Raw genomic sequence first — 27,505 nt, forward strand, 5'->3', positions numbered from 1 at the left:
GGAAATGTGCGATCAATTGTGATCGTATCGACGACGTCCTCCTTCTCATAACTTGGCAAGTATAATCGTTCAGAGTGGTTTTACTCTTTGATATTTCGAAATTTGAAAGTGGGCAGGGGGGGAGGGAGGGGGGGGGGGGTGGCTGAGAGCAGGCGCATTCTACGCTTTTCGTGGCACGGGAGTCTGGGTTTCCGCTATCCAAGGTTCATATTCTAACTCTTCTCGCTTTAATTTTTCTCTCAATTTCCACTCAAGAACAGTGAAAAAAAAATGAATGACAAGAGCAAGCTGAAGTAAATTATGAACAATTGTTTTAAGGGATCACATCAGTGGACCTCTTAACGCGATCTTTCTCTTTCTAGTGTCCGATCCTGCAGATCGGGCGCTCGGGGTTGGCATGAACCACGGGTTGTTCGCCGCTGGTCTAGGCAAGCAAGATATTCTCTGTGGGACAAGAGCCAGTGACGTAGAACTAGCTCTCATTTCCAAATGACTCAAAAGTTAGAACAACGTTCCAACTAGGGCTTCTAAATAAGCTAAGCGTCAGAGTTAGTGCTCTTGAGACATGGGATCGGATTGAATTGGATTCTTTGGCTTCCCTCTTAAAATCATTCTTGCGAGTTATTTGGGGATTTATCAGGAATCCTGGGAAACGAGCAGTCCGGGACGGAGCTAAACGCCTTCGCCTGCGCTGACAGAGCCGACGCTGTATCTCTAGGTCAAGAAGTCGCATTTCTGAATCGCAAGGATCGCCATTTGCGCCCGCTCTGCACTAATCGCCAAGATATGGGCGCCCAGAAAAAAAATCGGGGAATAGCCAATATTTTAGGAGTATATTATATAGGGGCACTAGTTGAAACTATTCAAATGCATTTGGTGAAAACCCATTTGGTGATTGGACTAACGGCGCGATCCTGGACGCGCAAGACATGCAGACCGTGATCAAGGCTGGTGCTGAAAGCACTATTACGCACTGGATGTTATGGTGGTAAGTGGTGGTTTGCATCTCTTTCAGGCCTCTTTTTTATTAACCGTGTGCAGTCTGATTCGGCAGTGAATTGACTAGCAACGTTTATCCTTAAGCTGAGACTAGAATCTCCGCCTCCAACTTGACCTGGCTGGCTTCCGCAGTGCATTGGTTGGCGTGCCTGCGCATTCACACTTGCGTTTGCAAGAGCAGAAAGCTCGCACCGAAGGCGGAGCTTCCAGTCTCGGCTTAAGGGTGAACGGAGTATAATGATTCCTTTGTGGTGAGTCACAGTGTCCAATATGCTGTTCACAGTAGAAACGACAAGGTCTAGCCAGAGGATGAGAAGGGTTTCACATGAAGAACACATGTTGTAAAGGAGTTTCTTTTCGCGGGCTCTATATTTCGCGAATTTGGCAAAGTGTGGGTTTCGAGAATATTTCGCGCTGCACAAAATTTCGCGGGCATTAAGTTTTGCCAATTTGATTGTGTGCTATGCATTTGTTACCGTATGAAAACATTTTCGTGGGACCTATGCTTCGCAATAATTTTCATGCTACTAAATTCGCCAAAAATGAAGTCGTTTACAGGAAACCTTTCTTCTGTTCTCTTTTTGTTCTTCTAAGCATATACATTTGTTTGTTTGTCGTCTTTTTTACTCTTTGACCTTGTCCCGTCCTCGCAGATTGTTCCTGTATTTAAAACGTTATCGTAAACTATTCCTCGTACTTCGATCTGTCAAGTTGATCGTACAAGCACGTGTTGACTCAGTGACCACTCACTTCGTTTAAAAGAAGGAAAATAAAGAAATCAAGATTTTCCCCCGTCACGATCTCGAGGTGTGAAAAAAGTGGTGCTTTGCTAGGTCGTCGCCGAACCATACCCTCTTGTTGTGCGTAAAAAACGGTCTTGTATGCGTTTGCACTTTTTGTCCTATAATGTTCTCTTATTATGACTACGACCAGAGAATACTGGGGAATGAGTTACGTCGCGAACTCGATGTAGTGTAAGTTTGGACACGCATTTTCCTTTGAATATTTGTGTGATAGGTAAATCTGTGAACAATTTTGTACTGTGTAATATGCGCACCTCCAGTGACAGATACAAACTGAATCTGTTAGGTTTAGGCTTCTGACTAGTTGAAGTAAGGCGGGTGTGTGGGATCAAGAACATTGGGGACATTTTGTAGGTGACAGTTGAAAAGGGTGTGTACATTTAATTTCTTGAATTTGTCTCCCAGCATATTTCTGGTTGTAGTTTTAATAGTAAATCAGAAGAAGCCCGCTTGTTCTTCAGTGTATGCAAATAATATTTTCTAACTTATTGGCTTCTCAAGACCTTGACGCAGAATGAAACTCATAAGCTGTCTCGTTGAACTCGCACATACAGTTTAGGATACTTCAACACAGAATAAGTTTGTTCAACAATTATTGGAAACGACTTAAGTCTTGAAGAAAACTAATAATTGCGAGTTTCGCGGCTAGAAAATTATTTGAGAACAGATCCTCAAAACATTTTACTCTATGGTAACCAATACGTAGCACTACAATCCGCAAAATTGCATGACCATTAAATATTCCTGAGCGCCACAGCTCACCAAATTTCCCAAATATGGAGGCCGTGAAAATGAAGCAATTTACAGTAGAACAAAAATATATGCAATACAAAAACACGCAGATGAAGACACAGGCCACTAATTGTGAGTACTAGAATATTAATTTGGACCTACAATGCGTGCATTGATAAAAAAAGCGTAAAGATCCATTCTTTGTGCATAACAAAATGAGCAACAGGAAAAAGGCTTGGCCATGCATTTCAGATTTTTTAATGATTAGACTTTAATAACTTGTGACTAATTAGACTAATTAGACATTAATATATTGTGACTAATTAGACTAATTAGGCTTTAATACCTTTTGCTGCTGTCTTCTGAAAGTGTTGGACGCAAAAGCGCGCATAAGCTACATTGACCCCAGCATACCTGGTGGGGTCCACGACACCTATGTCTGGAAGAGGTAATCCTTTTGAAGGGCAATGAAAAGCGGCCTCCTTCAGCCTGGTGAATTCCTGCTGGGCAGAAACTTAGACAAAACATTCTCAACTGTACCTGACAGGCGGAGGGGGGGAATAGTGTACGCGATGCACTCCTTATCACTAGGGTCTTCTGTCCTATCCAATAACTGACAAAACAATCAACAGGGAGGTATGTGGACAAATGGTGACCAAATTGTAGATTGCACATCTGTATAATATATACATATATAAATTTAAAAAAAAAGAGTTATTGCCAAAAGAAAATACAAATGAATGTTTCCCTGATTTTTACAGCCCAAAGTTAAATAAGAAACTAATAATTTTGTCATAAAATTTGACATGCACTTGTACGTGATCACATGCAGGCAAAGCATAACGTTGCGACTGACTGCGCAGATAATACACTTCTGTCACAACTGTTTGAAACGTATAATTTTGTAGGAGTATTTTACAAATCACCGTGGGGAGCTCTTCATAGGTTCAATGAGAACATTATTCAGCAACTCATGTGCCATAGAAGTGAGGTAAACACTTTATTTATCGTCGCAAAATAATTTTTGTCCCATCAATAGACTTTTCCAGTTTACGCAAGAGTTAGCATAGTTTACGTATGGTTCAGATTGTTGAAGGTGTCTTGATTTGCGGGAAAAGGAGAAAACGTTTTGAAGGTTGACCCTTTCCTCATCCCTCCCTGCAAGGTGTGTATGCGCTAGAGAATATACATATTTGTAACTGGCGGGCCAGGTTCATCTGACCACGCTTGATTTATTTTGAGTGTCTGATGTCACTCATGCTTGTTGGACATCCAGCAGACAGTGGCTATGGTCTCGCCCCGTGGCTGATTACGCCAGTCTCTGGAACTATCCAACCGGATTCTCGGGACGCGAGGTTTAACGAGATACACTCCTCCGCTCGGTATGCGCAAAGTTCTGCGTCGGCCTGTTGAAGAAGAGATTCCGTAGCTTCCACAAACACCGAACTCTATAACACCAACCGCAGACAGATGCCACCATAATTGCAGCCCTTGCAGTTCTGCGCAACGTTTACATCGCTGCAGGGGAACTGGAGCCTGAACCTGAAGACGGTAACAGGGTGGATGGCGAGTCGCACGGCGGTGGGCCTGAGCAACAAAGACCGACTCCTGGGTCGCCACGGGTACAACCACTAAGTGCTCTCAGAACACTGCAGACACTTGCACAGTTTGTATGTATGATTTTACACCAGCTGCAACATGCCTTTTTAGTGGTAGCCCCGTGGGCAACAACAGCAGAAACATTCGACATGTTTTTTTTTACTTTTTTTTATTTTTACCTATGAACTTCTGGCAAGCTCTATAATCTCCGATTTTGTCGAATAGTTTGAGGAATGGGACCGCCATTTCGCCTTTGATTCCGGTTTGCATCACAACTCTTTCAAAAACTGACAGGTATGGTAAAGAAGTGTGAAGGATTGTTTCAGCCCATGTTTTCTGTAACGGTACTTGCATAAAAACGCAGACAGATAAACAGATTGAACAGTATAAGAGTGCAGACTTAAGCTTATTGAACAAAATAAACGTCCACACATTTTATGGCAGCTTTAACATTACAGATGTTTTTTTTTTAATTATTAAAGGGCATAAACATGTCAATCACAGGCGATGAAAAACTATAAAATGAGTCTTATTTAATTGGTGGGCGAGAGCTTGGAGCACTGACTAACATAGGTCAGTTACGCTCATTTTAAGAATGAGGCATCCAAAAGCTCATTGTGAGTTCTTGCCTTGGGCATGACACTTTGCAATTTAAAAGAGAGCGGAAAAATAACGAATAATGAAGGCATTTTCTTTTCGAAAGTGTGTCCGTACCCAGTTTAGCTAGTAGCCAGCTATGATATTGACAACATTTCTTTCACAAGTATAGGTCATTAATTGAACTATTGTAACCTGTCTGTGTGTTTTCAATTTGGTTAGGTTTTGAAGAGTGCTTCTTGGGTGTGCAGTCTATGCATCTTGGGTGTGCAGTCTATCTTTTACATTGCTGAGACCAATCACTGGGGACTTTCGGGTTGGGGGGGAGATCACAAAATTGTAATGGGCTGGCACTCCGAGAAAGGTTCGTGCAGCCGACGGACACACACCAGGTCAGCATTACCGCACCTACTTTCGCCACGAAATGTAGCCAAGTCCGCGCGTTTCCCAAAAAGCAATTCACAGCAGAATCAAACGCCAAGCAAAGCACGCGAGTCAACAATGGACAAAATGGAGAATGAAACGAAACAACCGAAAAGGCCCTGAGATGCGGAAAAAGTTTACAACTCGGCCAAAGCAGCAGATCCACGCAGAAGGGAGGCAAGCGGAGGTCCGGGGTGCACGCCATCAGAAGTCCCATTTTCTCTCTCAAATGGTTTCCTCCTAGCACCTACCTCCGAGGAGGCGGGGCTTCAACGCTATATTTAAAGCTATTTTATGACTGCCCCGCGCATTGAATTAAAGAATTCGTTATCCTTGGAGTTAGGTAAAGATGCATAAAGCCTTTTTTTTTAAATACAAAAACACTTCCCCTTTCCTTTACTGATGTGTAGGCGTGAAATATGTCCTGTAACGACTTTGCACCTTCAATAAGTACCGCTAAGAACAGATCTGTAACGTTGATAACTGACGAAACCCCCATTATATTTTGCCCCGCGCAAGAAAAAAAAAAATAAAAACGTTGCGATAATAATTTCTGGAGTAGGGGAACAAGGGGAACAAAGGACTTTTGCATTAATCATTGTCATCATAATCTCAAAATGCAGATCTTTTACACCTCTTGGCGTTAGAGTGGTGGTGGCTGTTAAAACCAATTTGCTCTACTAACGCCTAACTCCTGGCTACCTCAGGTGGTGGCGCGCTCTACTGGAAATAGAGGAAGTCCCTGTTTCGACACCAGGACCATTCGGCTTCTTTCAGTGGTGCACCAGTCGCGTAGCTATGTTTGGAGCGCTTATGGTCAAGAGGTCCAACGAGTCAAAAGGTCCAACGAGTCAAGAGGTCCAATAGTCACGTGACAGCCGAGTCAAGAGGTCTAACGAGTCAAAAGGTCCAATTCGTCAAGAGGTCCAACGCGTCAAGAGGTCCAACGAGTCAAAAGGTCGAATTTGTGTCAAGAGGTCCAACGCGTCAAGAGGTCCATCGAGTAAAGAGGTCCAACACGTCAAGAAGTCCAACGCGTCAAGTGGTCCATCGAGCCTTATTTTTATCTTTTCTGTTTATAATGATATTGCTATTAATGATTGCTTGTGACGGTTGCTGACTGACCTATTTTGATTATTTTGGAGAATACAAGTACTACATGGCCATTGGAGACAAGTACACAGATACTATTTGCCACAATATGTATTTGAGTGTTAAATATCGGAGAGTGCCTAGCGATTCCACGTCAAAATGTCCAACGAGACGAAATGTCCAACGGGTCAGAATGTCCAATATTGGACATTTCGTCTCGTTGGACATTTTGACCCGATTGAAACATTTCGTCTCGTTGGACATTTTGACTCTTTGGACATTTCGACCCGATTGGACATCTCGTCTCGTTGGACATTTTGACTCTCTGGACATTTTGACCCAATTGGACATTTCGAATAGGTGGACGTTTTGAACCGATAGACATTTTGACCTCTTTGTATCGTTGGCCCAGACTCTGGCACTGCATAATGCTGAGAGGGACGTCTTTAGAATTCTGAATACTTACACGCGCCCCGGGTTTTCGCTAAAGCGGTAGTAGTGTGATGACTGGAAGAAATCTGAAAAACTTTTTTTGGAGAAAACAAAATATTTCTATTCGCAAAAAAAAAAAAAAAAACTAATATACGTTGCGGACGCTGAAAGTCCGCTAAAATGTAACCCTAGCAGTTGGAAGAAAATGTCAAATTTCAGATTTGTGCTTTGGTTAAAAAGTGGGGGAGGGGGGGATCTTTTTTTTTTTTTAAATTAACAAATGGGGCTCATTTCCGGTGACGGACGCTGCTCATCTTCATGTATTCGCGGGCTCTGTTGACCACCATTTCAGCACTGAAAATTTCTAAGCATTGCGTAAAATGAATCAGACTACGCTATGTTCCGAAAAATTGGGTTAATTGCTCCAGCTGCTGGAGGTATATACTGGCGGGGTTGGTACTGACCGCGATATTCAGCTTATTTTTGCGATACTAAAAACAGGGTTTCCTTCCTTAACCAGCAAATTAGGAGACACCTAAGGCAATATAATTAAACGTGATGAATAACGGCAGCAAATGCAATAATAGATTTTGTAATTAGGATAAGGTGATTGAAGCAAGGATAAAATAGCGCTAACTAAACGCAAAAAGACACGAACGAAAATAAAAGGAAGAAAAAAAAAAGGTTGGGTGATATATGTTTTCTTTTTCGTCTGAATCTTTTTGCCTCTACAATGTTATCTTATATTGAGCCAATTTTAATGTATAAAAACCAAGGAGGGTGCTTCGTGCCCAAGTCCACGAGGTTCACATGGGGATGTTTGCAGCAGAAGCGTTTAAAACGAGACTCAAGAAGAAATTACTCATTGCACGTGCATTCGTCATTACCTTATTTTAGTCGTCCACCCCGAATCTTTCCCCCGGGCGAGCACATGAATACGCAGTGTGTACGAAGAAACACAGCATGCTTCAGATTCGGCATCGCATACTTTGTTCGCTGCCATCTTCCTTCCCTCGATAAAGGGGACAGACTACTCGTTCGCACTCACGTAAATGTATCAACCAGTTTTTAGCAGGGATTGCAGTGCATGACGGGATTTCGCGTGCAAGCGCTGTTGACAAAACGCACTTTGCCTGTGACTTGAGAGCATACTTATCACTATTATCTATGGAGTTTTGAAGTGGAAGTGACCCAGGTTACTGCTGTGTTGTAGACGGCAGCCCATGGTGGAGTTGTGCAAAATTCCTTACGCAACGACAAATAGTTTATGACACAATGGCCTAAACTTGACTGCCCTTTTATTATATTAGAAAATATTTTTCCAGATGAAAAATGGTAGGCTAATGTCTACCATTTTTATGGCTATTAGCACAGCGCTTGTCTTGTGTACACACTCCTATTTCGTCTTCGTTTTTTGCGCGCTTTTTTGATTATACTAAGAATAACGTAGAACAAACTTTTAATAAATGTTTAATCAGACGAACGTGGGCCACACTCAAAGCCAAAAGTATCGAGCATCCTGCGTCGGCGACGCAAAGGCAAAGATACTGAAACAAAACCTTAGAGCTGCATTTATTCACGCGGTACGTTTTGAAAGGTTCTGAACTGGAGCACACAGTGACAGCCGAGAATGAGCAGTAACTTTCCAGAATCGCAAAGATCGATAAAAGAAAGAACCGAACCGAGCGGAATTGCAACCCTGTTTCTGCGCGTGGCAGCCGCGTTCGTTGCAACTCCGCCAGTCACGCAGAAATGTATGTGTACAGAACTTTTACTTGCTTAAGTGTTAGGGCGCAGAAAACTTTTCTCAAGCCATCCAGAAACACTTTCTTGCAGTTTAAGACCGGAAATAGTCGACATGTGCGGGAAATAAAGAAAGAAAAAAAGGCCCACACGACGTACTGAGCTTATAACGGAAGCAATCTCCACAAGAGTCTCGATTGCTGCCTTTCCAAAGTACATTAAATGCCAGAAACGCTTTCGAAAAGTACAAACAAAAGTCGCGGCAATCGTGGGTGTACATTTTAAACCTATTGCCATGCCCCATAAATATGATTTTTATTTTGTATCTATATTTAGAAATTTGTTAATTTTTTTTCGATTTATTTTCAACCTCAAACGTTGGTCAGTTGGTTAGTTGGTTTAATAGCTTGGTTTAGTGTTTTGAAACCATTCACGAACCACGTTTAAGGCAGTGTTGAAATCTGAAGCAGTTTTTTTGTACCCGTTATTAGACGGCTGCTACTAAAAGTGATAAACCTCACAGGGAAAAGAAACAGATGATAAAACACCAGCTACGATGTATCTAAAACGCCTGTTACTTGATTTTGTTGACAATGAACTGTTAATTAAAACATACATAAACCTCAATATGGCAGGCGTGCTAGTTTGTTTCTCGTGTGATTTTGTTTTCCGCCTGAATCTATATATAATTACGTTTTGTGAGCGCCGTTGATATAATGAATCTACAGTTTAGGTTAGTGTCGTGATGTAGGCAAGTTTTTTCATGGTAACGGAAACAAACAGCGAGCAAAAAAATGCGCAAGGAGGAAAGGAAGGTGCTACGACACAAGCGCTGAAAACGGAAATAAACAGCGCGCAAAAAATACACAAGGACGAAAGGAAGGTGCGAACGACACAGCGCTTGTGTCGTTTGCACCTTCCTTTCGTCTTTGTGTATTTTTTCGCGCTGTTTATTTCCGTTACTACAGTTTAGGCGTCCAACTATACTTCATTTGATGTATACACCCATGAGGTTTTCGTGGTTTCACGAAGGCCAGTCTTCTCGCTGGCATCATTCCTACGAAAGTCAAATTTGAGGGTTTTACGTGCCAAACCTACGACGGGCATCTGGCACGCCCCAGCGGAGGACTGAGGATTAATTTGGACCACCTGGGGATCTTTTGACGTGCAACCGAAAGCTCGGTTACACGGCGCCTTCTCCGCAATAAGCCTCCGTCATATTGCGGGCACCTCGGTCGGGATTCGAACCCGCCACCTGGGGATCCGTAGGCCGGCGCTCTCGCCTCGGAGCCACCGAGGCGGCTATCATTCCTACGGAATCAAAGAACAAACAAGATATAAAATTTGCGTGTGGTCGACACGTAGGCGCACAAATCACAGATTTTCGGTGAGCTTTTTTCCCTCTTCTTTGTCTTTTCTCTCAGGAATTTGCGTCGGACACTCCCCACAACAAAACTACCTGTTTTTCGTTTTGTTTTTAATTTTCGCTTTTACTTTCCTCCCCAGCATTGTGTTCTGTGACATTTTCTAAATTAGAAAAACCATTGTATGTTTTTTTTTAATTATTGCGTAATCCGGAACCTCCTGCGTTGTAGAACTACTTCAATAGCCAAGCGGCGACAAGCATCGACTCGGGCTCAACCGAATACGCCGATGAGCTCCGGTCTAAATACGTCATACTAATACAGCCGAAAAAAAAAAATAAAAAAAAAAGATGCGCGTTGTAGATTTCCACAAGAATAGCAAGTCATGCTGTAAACTTCAACATATAAATGAAAAAAAAGATATATATATATAAGAAAAAATAAATGTACGGAGGAATAATATGCCGGCGGAAGTAGAGCGGTCGTTCATCGTCGCCAACAGGAACATCGGAGGGCGTGTGGCGCGGGTTAGCCACAGGCAACGTTACTAGAACACTCAGTTGGGAAGCTCGCCGTCGAAACTTGGGCTGCAGGCGTCCCCCGAGACCAAGCTAAATATGACAACAGCGCCACTCTTTATCATTTGTCTGTACTGTGGTCACATTGAGCTTTTAGAAAGCATGTTTTTTGCGGAAAAACAAACGGAAAAGACTCTTTTTTTATGAAATTTGTTGGAGTTCAGTACAAAATGAAGGGCGCGTGATGTTTTTATAATCTTTAGTTTGCAAGCTTTTGCGGAACAATTACTATTGTTTTTATAGAGCAATGCCTAAGCGGTCCTTTCAGGTAGCGCGTCCCGACCTAGGTTGCATTTTAACTTCGGTAGTAATTCGCGGCACGTCCGCTGGGAAGACGGGGGTAGCACCCCTGTAACCTTTTCCGCTGCATCTGTTTCCACACCGAAATGGCCGGTTAAAGCCAAAATAGAAGTAACATGCAGTTCCTCGAGTGGCCGCTGCGGGAGAAATGGCGGCGTTGTGTCCGCCGTTAGCTCGGTTCTGGTGGACAGATTGGGGCCACTTTTTCAGAGCAGTCTCTATGGCAGTTCCCCAACTGAGTGGTTCTAGTAACGTTGGCCACAGGTAAAAGTGGAGCTGCGTGTCAGTAAATTAGAAAATAAACACCAGGACTCTATGGAAACATGATAGTGTAAGGACTCTGCGATATAATGAGTGCAAATAACTCTGCGGTTTATATACGTTTATTATTCCTGTCCCTTTACTTCTCCGTTGATTGGAGAGTTTGGCCGGGCCAGCTGTATTGATGGCGCAAGCTTACAAAGGTTACAGTCTCTATCGTCCATCATCCATGATCTCCCACCCTTTTTGCTTCCAACGTATCATGCCCGTTTTTCCTAATTATCGAGCAAGTGAGCCTGTGAATGGGGCATGTGCTCCCAGTTGAGTAGTGGGGAGCTGCACAACTGGAGATCTTAATAGATGCTAACTTGTCATCTCTCTCTGTCTCTATTTTTCCAGGCCACATCTGTGCACTTTTCAAGGTCGATGCAGCAAAGATCAAGCACAGCCTATCAAGCATGCTGGACAAGCTGGACAAGTACAACAAAACACTGCTCAACAACTGAGAATAAAAAAAAAAAAACGAAAAATAAGAACATTTTGTCTCGTCTTTGAGTGTATAATGAAGCAAGTGCTCTGCATGCAGCATATGCATCGGCACACTTCAGAACTGATAACTAGCATTACACAAAGATAGAAACTGGCTTATTATCTGTAGATAATGGATAGAGTTGAGGGGATTTTTTCTGTAGAAAGTGGACAGAAAATGGGTAGAAACTGCTATATTCTCCATACTGAGATGATAGAAACTGTGGTCACTTGTCTACTGCAATTCGTTAGAAACTCTCTATTTGGCGCTAAACTGGGACAGGAGTGTTGATAGAAAGTCTGTATGTTTGCTGTACAGAGTCGCCACATTATCTGTACACTGAACTCTACACAAAACCTGTAGGAAGCAGCGGCCAATAATATGTAGACAATAGTTAAAAAGTTGATACACTGTCCCTAGAAAATCTATGTTCTCTAGCCACAATTATGTCTCGAAATTCTGTAGAAATTGGTTAAATTGTTTTGTAAGGGGAGTGGAGCGATGTGGCTTGGGCATTTGTGACCGGTCTTGATCGAGAACACTGGTGTGGGGCGCTGATGCGTCCTTTTTTCATAGTGCCACCACCCCGAACTTTAAAGATACACGGGCCCGTAGCACTGCATTATGCTGAATCGCGAGCTCCTTCTCTGTTGACGTCGCTTTCCTGGTACCACTCGTGAATACTGCGAGCGTTTAAACAGAGTGCACCGTCTCGCCTACATCCCCGGTGACATACTCGACCTGTTGAAACTTATTGCTTCCGCATTTTGGAGTACGCAAGACGGTTATCTCGTTGGTCTGGTTTCGGTTATAAAAGCAAGGCAAAACGCTCGTAGTTCCCACCCTTAGAACACGTTGGACATCTTCCACACTTGGACACCGGATAACTGAATGAACGAGAATTTACATTCACTTCAGAGATCACTCTCGCCGCTTCCTCACCGTTGAGCAGGAGGATCAGCCCGCGAGAAGCCGCGGATGAGAGGCTTGAGCATCAACAGCCCAAGCGCACTCCGTGCCAATGCGGGCGACGCGGGTTTCTGTCAACCGGGAGGCCAGCACAAACCGTGACCATTCCAGCTCTTCGTCATGGCACGGTGTTGCAGAGAGCAGGGTAAAATACAACTACACGGATCACCGAAGCAAACGCACTGCTATTGTAAATCGTGGCTTGTGATTGCGCCCTTGTTGTAGATCATCTTATTCATTTTCCTGGAGAGAAGCAAACGACGGGCATAACAAAATCATTTGCATATCCCGCACACCTCACAAAAGCATTTACCCCTTCACCTTGCGAAAAGCGCGAAACACGGAGTCCGCACCCTCCTAAGCTTCCCGTCTTTACCTGCTTTAGAGCAGTTTGTACCTGCTAGTAGATATGCCCACTGCAACTGAAACGGGGCAGTGCCGAAAAGAAAGAGACAAAGTTGGGAAAGCTTGCTCGCTCTCCAGTTTCTCAACTCTCAAGTGATTGTACCATAAAAAAATGCACCAACGCCTCTTCCCAAAATAATGAAAAAGCACTACGTTCACTACGTAAAAAATGGTCTCAGTACATATGGATCTGTGGGTAGGTAGGAACCCGTGCCCTAATTTATTCACGCCGCATGATGGGCGCAACAAACTCGTTGCAGGACCGAATCATCGACTCGAGCGGTGTGCGTCGCTGTGCAAACGCAGTCCAACACGAAGCATAAAAAACAGCAGATTTAGGACAACAATCCGGAGTCCATTATTCGATTAAAACGACGTAATTTTCTTTAAAACGCCCGGTGCTTCTTACTCACGGTATGTGTCGGGATACTTCCACTGTTTGAAACGGAACGAGGGAAGATTTACTTTTAAAAACGCTCGCTGCGTCCTCCCGGACCAGCTGGACCGGATCAGCTGACGACGACTGGACTGAACCCGTTGAATTTCCACCCCACAACAACCAATTTGCGCTCCGTGTTAAAAGTGCGGTTCAAACAGACCCGGAATACAAAGCACCGCACCACGCACGACGGACGTTTCAGCTCTTTTTCGCATCGCCGTGTTGCACGAAACAGAACGAGATCGCCGAAGTAAACGCTGCGCTGTCGTTAACCTTAGCTTGTGGTTGCCTGCTCGTGGACCCTGTGGCTCTTTTCGCCTTCAAAGCACACACGACGATTACGATTGATACTTTCCGTCTTCTGGGAACATCAAAGTGGTACTTCTCCGGTCACGTATTCTCACCATGTGCTTGTAACCTACGAGCTTCTTGCGTCCCGACAAACCAAAACAATACCGGAGCCATACTAAACGTGCGTTTTTGCGAGGTATAAGTTTTTTACCGACCAAACAAAAGTAACGAAAGCAAACCGGCTCTAGCTTCCAGCGTACATCGGTGTTGCGCCGAGGCCAGATTTTCTCTGTCAGCTCTAACTTTAAGATGACCTACAGATGCAGCAACTGGTATACATTTTTAATTCGGCGGCCACCACGGAGCGCCGTAAATTCTGAGGAGGGTGCATAAGAAGCGGCGGCACCATCGCTTGCAGTTGAAGGGTTGAAGCCAAAACGAAACCAACTGCAATATCACGTGTTCAGATCGAGGGCACGCATTTTGTATTCATTTTAACTGTTTAGAAGGAGTAATTAAGCCCATAACTTTATTTGTGGTATATAATAAGCTATTTACAAGACCCCTAAAATAAATACGAACATGGACGTCATGAGGGAAGCCGCATTGCATCGATCAGAATCCATGGCAGGAATGGCTGCTGCGAGCGCAGTAAGCTCGGGGTTCGCCACGTCCCGCGACATGGCGTGATTGCTTTTGGTGCATATCTGTCTCCGAGACATGTTTCTTTTCTCGGCACTTCTCTCGACGGTCCTTTCTAGGTGTGGCTATGAGTGTATGACTGAACCAAAACACGTTTTTTACAACCTCGCATGACTTTTGAACGAATTATCCGTTACTCAACGTATAAATTTATGGTAATTTGTGTAAATAGCGTGTTTTTCACCCCAAATATTTGCTAAATACACGGTACTAGCTAACAGTGCAGGAACCGCAACCAGAGTGCACGCGCCAATCCGCAGCAATAACCACCGCACAAGAAGCGCTAACAAGGCGCTACTCAAGCACTAAGAAGGCGCTACTTAAGCGCTAACAAGGCACCACAAAAGCGCTAATCGTTCGCTATATTAGAACTAAGTCACGAGCTAGGAAGCGCCTCATAAGCGCTCTTTGGAGCGCTAACAAAGCGTTAACTTAGCGCTCCGCTGTATGTGTGAACAGGCCTTTACGGTGAAAGTAACTTAGGATTCGAGAATATGAGATAATTGAGTGAAAATATATTACTGCGTTAAGGATTAGGTGAGTACCTGCCAATAATCATTTCAGGCTAACTAATTTTGAAGGTATTGTAAAGACATTAAGGATGCGTCGGTTAGGTGCTCCGGAAGAAATGGTCCCCAAATTACCTTCTTGATTAAAACTAGCTGTCTCTATGTATGAATATGCCAGGAATCATTTGAAAGGTTCAATGGAAAAGAATATTAAAATATAATCGACGATTTTGTTCAATGTGTTCACCCTTGAATGCTTCGTTAGTACATAAGTTTACACGCCCAAATATTTATTATTTGCAGACCTTTGCTTAAAATTATCTCCGCTCAAATGTCGAAAAATAAAACTGATATTAATTCAAGCAGACTAAATACGAGCCTTGTCATTATATGACACTAATAAAAAAGCCGCGAAGCACTTTTTCATTAGAGTACTATTATGACAATGCTCCAACGTCTTGCTGCGTTGGAACAATGCTCCAACGTCTGCAACGATTACGAATCACTAACGTAATTCGATTCGTCAGTGACTCGTAATCACTAACGCATGGATGATAGTTATCTTTCTGTGGCATTATCTAACTAGGTTTCTGATTTTAAAACCTTTTGTTAATTGTATTACCATTTTTCTTTTGTAATATTATATTCATTTGAGGACAGATCAATCTATGTTTATATTGGTAAAATATTTTAACGATACTCTGTAAAAAGTGTACATGTTCTCTGCTACGTAGATATATGTATGTTGTTTACTTTCTTTACGTGATAATAGTGACTAATGCAAGTTGTGCTGTTATGAACTCTCGGGGATTGAGGCCCAGTCAGCCAGAGATGCGGTTTTGCCCCTACCTCCCTACCGGGCTCGGCCCAAAAGAAACCGAAAGAAACTTCAAACGTCAAATTTTGAAATGGATGTTAAAATGCTGCCACTACCTACTTATCAGACATTCAGCGGGTTGGCTCTTTGCCAAGCCATCTTGTACTCCGACGCAATGTTCGTAATTAAAAATATGTTTGTACAGCCACTTCTTTCGACGTGCTTTTCTATTTCCTTTTTAGCCATGCCAGCAGATAATGCCTCTTGTTAAACATAATGAGATAAATTAGCGCAAAAACGTACAAAAGGAAGCGGCACCGTTATGTTTTAGAGGCCGTCATTTTTAATTATTCTTCAGTGATCGCGCATGAAGATAGTTTTATTTATTTATTTATTTGAAAATACCGTCAGCCCTTTCTCGAGGGCTATTACAGGGAGAGTTTCCACCGTTGTGATGACACATAAAAAACGCAAGCATAAGAAATGAACAATGTAGCATACACTGCTGTTTAAACAAGCAATGACAAGGCACAACCTTGGCCCTCTAAACAAATAAACAAATTTAACAAATGAACCCACATAATTATTACATTTGCACAATTAAAGGGCATCTCTTTAAGCTCTCATTATGTTAACAGCTTTGCAATGGAATCTTCAAAAGAGGACATTGTTTCCAAATTTACAACATCATTGGGCAATGAATTTTAAGTCTCAATAGTTTTTACAAAGAAACACTTTCGACTTTTAGAAGTCAGACATGTTTTCGTGTGATTCGGTCTACTTTATTGTTTTGAGCTTGATGGGAGAACGTATTTATTCGGGCTTGAATTTTGTTTGTCATTGATCATTAAATAAATCAAATAAAGACGTGCGACTTCTCGCGTTATGTGCACGGGTTCTATATTATTAGCTCTGAGCATTTCCGTTGGGGATGCTGTCTGTCTGTAGTTAGAGTGAATAAAACGCCGAGCTTGTCGCTGGACATTTTCTCGCCTATCGATGTTTTTTTTTTTTTTTTTTTTTTTTTTTTGTATAAGAATCCCAGACGACGCTACTATAACCCAAGAAGGGCCTATCGTATGTTTTATAAGCAACCGTTTTGAGCTGTTTCATTGTATATATTAATTTGTATCTCAAGGAGCAAAACGTTTTATATACCGATGTGCAGACGGTGTCAGTATGCTTTTTCTAGGTTAGGTCTTTAAAAAACGTGACATCAAAGTACTTAAAGTGCTCTAAATTGCTCAGTTCTATGTCTCCAATGCAGTATTTAAATGGCAAAATGCTTCGATTCTCAGTGATATTGCAATACACGGATTTTGTGCAGTTTATTTTAATATCCCATTTGCCACACCATTCTTTAATATGTTTAAGACATTTATATAGTGAAGCTTGTCGATCGGTTGAATTAACAGCTGAATAAATAATACAGTCACCGACGAAGAGCCTTATAGGAATGTCTGATAGAGTCTCATGTACTATGTCATTTATATATATGTATATATATATATATATATATATATATATATATATTAACAACATCAATTGCCCCAAGGCAGAGGCCTGGGGCACCCCCGAGTAAACTGGACAGAGGTTTGTGATGTGGCCGTTAGTTTCAACATACTGGCTTTTATTAGTTAGATATGACTCTATCCAGCCGGTAAAGGTTCAGTGGATTCCGATTGTTTTTAGATTTAATAATAGTTTCTTGTGATGCACGCAATCAATCAAATAGCATCAACCTGTTGTTTATTATTAAGTGTGGAAGCTATGTCATCGGTTACCTCAACCAGCTGTGTTATTGATGAAAGTTGAGTGCGGAACGCATACTGATCAAAATAAAGCAACTTGTTATTTTGAAGGTGATGAAATATGTGCTTTGCTATTATATGCTCCGTGACTTTTCACGCTACAGCAACTACAGAAACTGGCCTGTAGTTGCCTATGGCCAGTCTATCGCCCATTTTAAAATCGGGACAACGCGTGCACACCGCCAATCAGAGGGAAGCTGCAATGACTGTAAAGAACTTACAAATAAGCAATATAAATAAAACGAAACCCATTCCGCGTACATCTTGAAAAAAGTAGTCGGTATATTACCTGGACCACATGGTTTATCTGCGTAGAGGTCTGACAGTTTTGACAGAATTCCTTCCTTTGTTATTGTCATTTGGGTCATGGGGGGTAAAGTATCACTTACTCGAGCTATCTCTGGCACTCTTTCTATAACACCGACATTCTGTACTGCCTTTCTTTTAGTAATGTTTTCCAGATTACCGTGCCGTGTCTTGCGTGTGAACACTGACTGAAGAAAATAGGTTAAAACTATTTGCAAGAACACTGGTATCTCTTACTACCTTTCTGTCCAGGGTGATTTGTTCAATATTTTCTTTTTTCGGGTTTAGGTATCGCCAGAATTTTTCGGGGGTTGTTACTTAAGAAGTCATGAAGAGTTACTGGCAGGTAGTTATGTTTTGATTTTGTTTTTTCATTTCTTTAATTTGTTGGCTTAGCAGCCGTATGATAACACTTAATTCGTTCTTTTTTGCTACATCTTTTCAATTTTCGTTTCGTGTGTATTATACTTCTTTTGATCCAAGGATTCTTTCTCCTCAGATTTTTCAGTCTATTGGATACGTATTTATCGATGCAATAAGAAAATGTCCTTGAAGTAGTTCCATGCGCGCGGAACGTCCCCACTATTACACAATAACTCGAAGGAGCTAAATAATATTTTCAAATAATCCAGAATGCTTGTGTCGTCAGCACCTTGATAGTCCTTGTACGGAAACTTGCTTGGTACTGAAGTCATAAAATTTTGTCACAATTTATAAACAACAAAACCATCTTATGACCTAAAATTCCATCAGCCACAAACAATTTGTATGCACCAATATGTTCCCTTACAAACATTAAGTCCAACACGGATTGATTGACTAGTGTCAGTTACTCTTGTGAATTCTTTAACTATTTGGGCAATGCTGTGGCTGAAGGAAATCTGGAGAAATTTTCGCCATTTACTTTGTCCACACTTCCAACTTACAAAAGTTCCCAAATTAGCAGAAAGCTAATTAAAATCTCCCGTCAAGATTAATCCCGTGTTGTCATTAATGTGTTTATGCAATATCAGATCGAGATCTTCTAGAAAATTAACCGGGCTGTTCGGGGCAGGATATGCCGCGACAACAAGAAAAGATAAGGCACAATACTTTATTTTACAAAAGAACATCTTATCCAAACAATGTTCTAAGACAATACAATGTAAATAACCCTTAGCAGCAATAGCGACACTTCCTCCCCGAGAGCCCCTATCTTTTCTTATTAATTTGTAATTAGGTGGGATGACCCAGTCATCCAACCTATTTACAAATTAATTAGTTATTAGTTACGTTTAGTTATTAGTAAATTAGTTACGTAGGGCGTAAGCCATGTTTCAGTTATAATGAATATGTGTGGTGCATGACAGAGCAATACGCTTTCCAGTTCAGTGACTTTGTTTAATATACTTCGTGCGTTAAAATTTATTACTCGCAGTTCGGCAAGGTGCATGTTGCAGCTTTTTTTTTTCTTTTTTTTTTGTCATTTACCCCGTTCAGTGCGGTTTCTTACAAGGACTTGTTGGTCCTGGTTCGGGTCCCATTTATATGTCTGATTATTGATTTTAAGTTTTTCGTGGACTAGAAACACGTTATCCCTTCAGCCCTGTTCGCCGAGGCGCTGTTCAACAGCTTTTTATTTCTTTTTTCTGTGGTTTCCTTGGCATAATCGCTGCCGACACTTATAGTCGTCCCTTTACACTTTTTTCAGTTCTTTTACAGCTTTTCGTCGTATTTAAACAGCTTCATGATAACTGGTCTGCATGATTCGTTTTCTTTGTATCCTAATCTGCGGATACGTTCGAGAAACATGACTTAAACACACAGCTTAACCCCAAAGAATGCTTTTTTTCCATTCTGTTTTAAATCATCTTCGCTCTCTATATCTTATTCTGGCAGTCCGTATATTATCAGGTAGTTCCTACGGCAAAATGAGTTGGCCTAGTTGGTTTAACATTACGATAACTAAAAAGCGCGAAAGACAAGGACAAGAGGGAGACTACACAGGAAAAAGCGCTTTTGTCTTTCGCGCTTTTTAATTTTCGTGATGTTTTTACGGCTTCGATTTTAGAAGTCAATCAGCCGATCGTTCTGGTGTTTTATCATTTCTTTTAAACTTTGAACCTTTTTGTAAATGGCTATCACGTTTTCATTTAGGCTTTGTACTGTTTCTACTTCGTTTTCAAGTTTATTGATTTTATTGTTAATCTCTTTTATGCTGTTCTCGAAACATGACTGATTAGCTTTCATATTCTCTTGGTTTGATCTAATTTCCTTGATGCCCTTTGCAATGCGACTTTGATCAGCCAATATCTGAAGAAGCAATTCTTTGACATTTTCGTCAGCCCCAGGGTTTTCCATGACAGAACAGCACGCGACAAAACAGCACGCGACAAAACAGCATGGTCAAAACAGCACGCGTCAAAACAGCACAGCGTTAAAACAGCACGGCGACAGAACAGCACGCGTCAAAATAGCACGCGACAAAACAGCACAGCGTCAAAACGGCACAGCGAAAGAAGGGCACGTGCCAAAACAGCACGGCGTCAAAACAGCACAGCGTCAGAACAGCCCAGCAACAAAACAGCACAGCGTCAAAACATGACATTGACAATATTGCTAGGGTTCGGCGTTTTCGGTTTGTATTATTTGAAATTCCGCGCACTTTTTTTCGGTTTTTATTCTAAACAAAAGTTTTCGGTTTATTGCGGTGAATATTTGTAGACTCATAAACTTCTCAGTTATGTTAGGTTTATTGACGAAAATCAGCATACCAACGAAAGTGCAATAATTAAAAGCGCTTCTGTAAAATGTATATTGAGTACCACGTACTGCTCTTCTTATTTGCTGCCGTCTTTGGCAACCGACGTGACCTGTTCTGTAAAATGCACTGGGGCCTTATCGTATCTCACATTATCGTCGTGTGCTCGTATTTGTACACAGGACGAGCATGAGCTTCACTACCACTTCGGTCGGAGAGGCAAATATGAAAATGGAGAAATTAGCAAGCATTGTACTCTGTTCGTTTTCTCCCATTTTCACGACTGCGAGAGGTGATAAATTCGCGCCGATGGCAGAAACGACAATAAAACACTCGCATTTATGCCCTTTTCTAATAGACTGAAGCTAGGGGTGTTAAACAATGCGCAGCATCTACGGACGCTCTTGATTTTCGCTGTTTGATTTCACGATTAAACTCTCTTCTTTTAACAAAGAATTGGGCACAAACCTCTATCAGGTGAAAAACCCAGATTTCGTCCTGAGGACCCCTGCGCCCCCGAAGCTTATGTTGACAGTTGAACCGATCTCGCAGACAAACTGAAAACTGCGAAAGGAAGTTGACATATGGTCAGTAATGAGTAGGGTTTTGTGTTTTCGGGGTTTAGTTTTCGTCAAGTTCGGAGGGAGTTTTTCAGAGTTTATTTTTTGCCGAAAATTCGGAGATTATCGGAGTTTTTTTTTATTTCAAATTGTCCGAAATTTGGAGCTCAAATTCCCAGTGTTTTTTTATTAAAAATAAGCCAACAATATCCAAATGTAAACGTATGCTGGACAAAAAAAACAACAAAAAAAAAAACAACAAAAAAAAAACGCGATTGTATCAAATAGTAGTTTCTTCAGTTGGATTTGGCGTTGGTGCCATTACTACTGGCAATATTAATTTGTCCTAGAACAAAAGTGGCACACAAGTGTTATTTCAATAAACGTCGATACCTTAAAATCAATAACCTACTGTAAGTAGTCGCTGGGAAGCCTGTATTTATTCCATGCTATTCCATCAACCTACGGCGCGGCCGCAAGAGATAGAGTGGAAAAGAATGTAATAGAGAAGTTTCAACTGTCCTCTTTTTCACTTTATGAAATTTCTATAGTCCATAGCTTTCGCGGTTACAAAACTACAACCTCTCCTTCCCCTCAGGCACAAATAGTATGACCCAAACCAGAAACATAAACAGTAACTTTTGTCTCGACCCGATAGTACATTAACCTGTTGTCCTGACCGAAATTCGAAAGATATGTGTGGTGGCATTTTCCCAGGACATTTACTCTACGCGCTGATTAAGTCATTAATTGTAAAATATATTTGTGTGTGTGTGTGTGTGGGCGGGGGGGGGGGGGGATTGGCATATGGAAATTCAGAGTTTATCAGACAAATCCGTATAGACGAAACTTTTACCGGCGGGAGTTTTCAGAATTTATCCGAAAACACGAAAACGTAGTTATGAGTCACATCCCCTCCCCTCCACACACACACAAACACACATATCACTCCAAACGCCCTGGAAAATTCTGAACCTTTTCAGTTAAGCCTGAATGTAGAAAAATGAATTCGGCGTACTTTTACCGGTTATATTCGCTTTAACCCGAAAACGCTGAACCCTAAATATAGCGTTTGAAGTAAAAAAACAAAAAATGCACGTGCAATCCCATCGCCACCAGCGTACGTTTTTTTTTTTTTTTTTTTTTTTTTTTTACTAGCTGTTAAATAATGCCATGCAATGTCCAACCCTTTTTGTTTACGTTCTGTTTTGTTTTCATAAAACGGCAGCTATTACAGCCTTTTTCTATGCGTGCTGTTTTTTCGTTGTGCTGTTTTGACGCCGTGCTGTTTTGACACGTGCTCTTCTGTCGCTGTGCCGTTTTGACGCCGTGCTGTTTTGTCGCGTGCTATTTTCACGCGTGCTGTTTTGTCGCCGTGCTGTTTTTACGCTGTGCTGTTTTGACGCGTGCTGTTTTGACCGTGCTGTTTTGTCGGGTGCTGCTTTGTCGTGTGCAGTTCTGTCGCGTTCTCGTTTTCCTCTACATCTCCTGAGAGTAACAGTCGCAATTTACAGATTAACGTTACAACGTATCTCCAATCATTAGGCGTTTCACGACACTTTATAGGGCTCAGCAGGACTAATAAAAATATACAATCACTAGGGAACTTACCTAGATTTGTTGTATAACTAACCTGCGTGATGAACAAGGTGAGTTTGAACATCTTGCTCGCTGCGTGGACGCCCAGTCCTCTCAGATTGTGCAGGTCCCGTTGATGGTTAAATATCCCAGCCGCTGATGATGTCGATGTGGGCGAAATGGTTGGTAGGCAATCTTGACTGCCAAGAAGGTTGGGAGCCGTGTCAGCTGCATCATGTCGTGGCACGTTGAACTGCCTTGCGGTTTCAGACTGGCAGAAAAGCCACGGCAGCATCTGCGTGATGCACAAGGTGAATTTGAACATCTTGCTCGCTGCGTGGACGCCGAGCCCTTGTTCACTCTCTGCTTGCTCAAGCGTGTCGTGGTGCCGGACCTCAAGGACTGTCATCGTTTTGTAATGCTGAGCACACCCTGCTGTGCTGCGGGTTGCGCAAACAACCAGCCACTCAATATGGACTGGCGTTTTTATCAGTTCTCCAAAAACTTGAAGTCGATAAAGATGTAGGTGGACGTCGTTCGTCGATGAGATTTCGGAAGCACTGGTGGCCATGGTTGTTTTTGGGACCTCAAACATTGCGAACCAAGTGCGATGAGCAAAAATTACGGTTTAATCACGGCACATTCACTGACAATCCACATAGTCTCGTGATCAATTTTTTTTCGCACTTCTCATTTCTATGTTTTAATTCCACGTGTCCTCTGTTTTCTGTGGACTTCTTCCTTAATATTCTCCAACATCCCCTCTCCCGGAAAGTCACGCCAACGACGATGAGGGTTTTGCAGCCGGTGTAGATGCAGGAGGGGTCTTCTCACCTTTATCCCATTTGCAGATTGAATAGTGCAGGCAGGCACATTCATATCTTTACCAGGAAATGCCTTGTCGACGATGGTGTGATCCCGGAATGATCTTCGTCGGTGGTCGTTCCTGAGAAGCACAACATCTCTCACCCGAATGCCGCTCGAATTAGATGAGAGTATGTTTTGAGCAGATTGCAGCTCTGAGAGGTACTCCTTCCTCCACCTTCTCTAAAACATGTCTAGAATGGCTTCGCGTATTTTCCACCGTCTCGATAGTTCTTGGTGAGCAGAGTATTAAGCTTCATTGGATGTGGAAGGTACAGATGTAAGTCTTTTGCCAATAAGAAAGTGTGAACGTACAAATACAAAGAAGTATTTGAAGCGATAAACAGCGTGTCTGTCTGGCCAGAAGGCTGCATCTTCAGGCAATTTTTTGGACCACTTCCTGTGTCGCGCCACTTCGATAGTGCAGAAAGCAACGTTGAGGCTGGTGCGACTGCAGCGTAATTCACGGTTTTCTTTGCACTTGTTTGTCCGTTGTTTTTTTTTTTTTTTTCCTTTTAACCTCTAGCTTCATGGCCGAATACCATGAACTTCTATTGCCTGTTAAACTAAAGCGATATGCAGGAACCAAAGACTCGACCACGATCTTACATTTAAATATACGCTCTTTGAAATGTAAAAGTGACAATTTTATTACTCTTTTAGATCAACTCTGTGTTTCGTTTGAAGCGGTGATGCTTTCCGAAACATGGTACGCAACAGATGACGATGTTTTTATCGTGCCGGGTTACAATCACTTCTTTTTGAATCGAAGCGGAAAACGAGGGGGAGGTGTTTGTATCTATGTTAGACAGGATATTAGATGCGAAATACTCGATGCCTTTACCGAAATTACAGACGACTATGAAATCGTAACTGTGAAGCACGGACGTCAGCTGCTTTCTGTTATGTATCGACCGCCAGCTGGTAGCTTTAATAACTTTTTGTCTTTTCTTGAGAGGTATCTTGATTTCATATCCTTGAATAACTACTCACTTGTTCTGGGCGGTGACTTAAATGTAAATAGTTCGGAAAACTCTTCTCTTTCTTCACGACTGAGTAGTACACTCAGTAGTAGTGGTTTTTGCAATGTGATTGTGTCCCCCACCAGAATTACTCATTCTACGGCAAGTTGTATCGACGTTTTTATTACCAATATAAATACTATAGTTCGCAGTGCAGGTACTATTAGTAGTGATATAAGCGATCATTTACCAATATTTTTTTGTTTTCAAACCCGTGATTTATCACGGAGCGTCGGTAGACTCGTAACTTTCCAAGCGATAACCGACTGCCAACTGCGGTCCTTTCGAAGCACAGTCATGCAAACAGACTGGACTTCTGTCTTTTCAAAGCAATGCGTGAACGAAGCATATGATGATTTCATAAATATTTTTAAGACACTATACATCGCATCGTTTCCATATAAGACGGTTACTGCTAAAAAACGAATAAGAAAACCATGGGTCACGCCACCTATTCTAACAATGATAAGAAAAAAGAATCGCTTATATCAGGAGTACCTCTGTTCAAAGGATGACGGTGACCATGCAGTTTTTAAGAGGTATCGCAATCAACTGACATCTGCACTTAAAAAATCAAAAACAGAATATCACAAACGTCTTTTTCATGACGCCCACAAGAAGCGTCCTGCGATTGTTTGGCAGTCGATAAATGAAGTGCTTAAACGCAGCAAGCAGAAGAATTCAATAGATGAACTTTCACTTTCTGGTGAGAGCGTGTCAGGAGTACAACTATCTGAGCTCTTTAACAGACATTTTACTAACTTGCCTTCTAGCGCGCACAATGAGCATGCTTCCTCGTTTATCTCGCACCGTGTAACAGACACAATTTTCCTACAACCTACAGACGAATTGGAAGTGATCCGTGTATTTATGGGATTGAATAACAGTAAAAGCCATGACATAGACGATATACAAATAAAGCCCGTTAAATTCGTAATCGATGTGGTGGCCCCACTCTTGGTATATATATTTAACTTAGCATTGTCGAGTGGTCAATTTCCGAATAACATGAAACTCGCAAAGGTTTCAGTTTTGCATAAAGGTGGAGACAAAAATTTAGTTACAAATTATAGACCCATCTCTGTTCTTCCAATATTTTCTAAAGGGCTGGAAAAAATTATATTATATCGTTTAGACAATTTTTTTACGAAGACCTCAGTGCTAACTGACTCCCAGTTCGGATTTCGCAAGGGAAAATCCACGGAAAGCGCTCTGATATCACAGAAAGAAATAATATTACACAATATAGAATGCAAACTGCTGACACTGGGAATATTTATTGACCTTAGCAAAGCGTTTGACTGTCTTAACCATTCGACGCTCCTTGATAAACTTTCATGTTATGGCATACGTGGCACGCCTTTGATACTTATTCATTCATATTTAGAACACCGTAAGCAATGTGTCTCCGTGAGTGATCATGTTTCCTCTTTGCAAATCTTGAAGTTTGGTGTGCCCCAAGGCAGCATACTCGGCCCTCTGCTGTTCAATGTATATATAAATGATCTAGTCAATATTTGCCATCAAGCACGTTTTGTAATGTATGCAGACGACACGAGTATATTTCTGTCTGCATCGAATATGGACGAACTTATACCCATGGGAAACTTAGTTTTGGAAAAGTTTCTTTCGTGGTCAAAAATAAATGGTCTTAAAATAAACACTGTAAAGTCCAAAGCAATTTTGTTTAGACCTGTAAATAAGCACGTTATTAGTAATTATACTCTAGAGATTGGAACTGACCAGATTGAAATAGTTAAACAGCACAAAACGCTAGGTGTCATTTTTTCAGAACATATGCAATGGGATAATCACATCGAATACTTAGTTACGAAACTGTCAAAAGTTGTTGGAATAATATGCCACTGTCGCTCCTTGTTGCCTGTAAATATTAAAATGCAAATTTATCATGCTCTGTTTAGCTCACAAATTAACTATTGTCATTTGGTTTGGGGCACAACAACCAAATCTAATATTAACAAACTCACGATCCTACAAAAGAAAATGCTGCGTTTTATTGCAAACGTGCCTTACGACACTCATACTGAGCCATTATTTCTTAAATTCAACATCATGAGGATTGCCAGTGTATACGAGTACCGTTTGCTATGTTCTTATTTATTTTCGACCGCTGAGTTTGCTTCTTTTTTGTCTAATGTATCCCATCTGACAAAACGTGAATCCTTCATCCTTGTCAGACGCAGAGAGTTCTGGAACGTGCCTCATTTTCGTACAAATTATGCACTCCAATCTATTGCGCATAACCTGCCTTCATTACTTAACAAGTTCCTTATAGACCACAATGATATTCACTGTTTAACAAAAAAAGATGTACGTGTTTGTTTTGTTTAGTCAAAGTGTATTCTGTAGTACTTGTTTTTTTTATAATGCCCTGTAAGTGCAGGGGCACCAGGCCCAGTCAAGCTACCTCATGGAAGCTTTTTGTCTGGTGCCCTCAGCACAATATTGCTGAAAATAAATATTACTTACTTACTTACTTACTTACTAGACCTTCTTCATTGGGAGTGCAGGTCACCTTTGTAAGAGGACGTTAATTGATGATTGCTTCTACTTCGATGAGCACTGCCAGCAGTTCGTTGTACTTTAACCTCGTGGTTTCAACGTCTGCAGCTGCGCTATTTAAACCGACCTAATCAACCATTCCCGAAACCTACCCCACCATGGTGCCCTTTCCATCGTAAATGTCTAGTGAATCATGTTGTTTCAAAAGTGCTCCTATACTCCTGTTTCGGAGGTTAGCCTCCATATTATCTTAATTTTTTTTTTTTTGAAGCACGCTTAACGTGTGCTTGCTGCGAGAATAAATGGTATTGCAGAGGCCTGTTCTATCCATCAATGACCAGAAAGTTGCCAATAAATTTGTCATGGCTAAGCTGCAAATCAGTTACAGGTGAACCGCCTTAGTCACTGCGCAAGTGAAGATCACAATATAAGCCTTCGCTGTTGCTACAGTGGCCTGGTAAAATAATGGGCCTGCGAAATCGATCCCTATAAAAAAAAAATCGGCTCGATGGTAGAA

At 41.7% G+C, this 27,505-nt stretch overlaps 2 pseudogenes; one reads left to right on the forward strand and one right to left on the reverse strand.

Moving 5' to 3' along the window:
* Positions 1-270: 270 nt before the first annotated feature.
* On the forward strand, positions 271-11,429 carry LOC115309933 (annotated as a pseudogene).
* Positions 11,430-19,163: 7,734 nt separating this feature from the next.
* LOC121838133 lies at positions 19,164-19,930 on the reverse strand (annotated as a pseudogene).
* Between the last annotated feature and the right edge of the window lie 7,575 nt (positions 19,931-27,505).

The sequence above is a fragment of the Ixodes scapularis genome, unplaced genomic scaffold, assembly GCF_016920785.2.
Source record: "Ixodes scapularis isolate PalLabHiFi unplaced genomic scaffold, ASM1692078v2 PGA_scaffold0__279_contigs__length_252992795, whole genome shotgun sequence".
Taxonomy (NCBI): Eukaryota; Metazoa; Arthropoda; class Arachnida; order Ixodida; family Ixodidae; genus Ixodes; species Ixodes scapularis.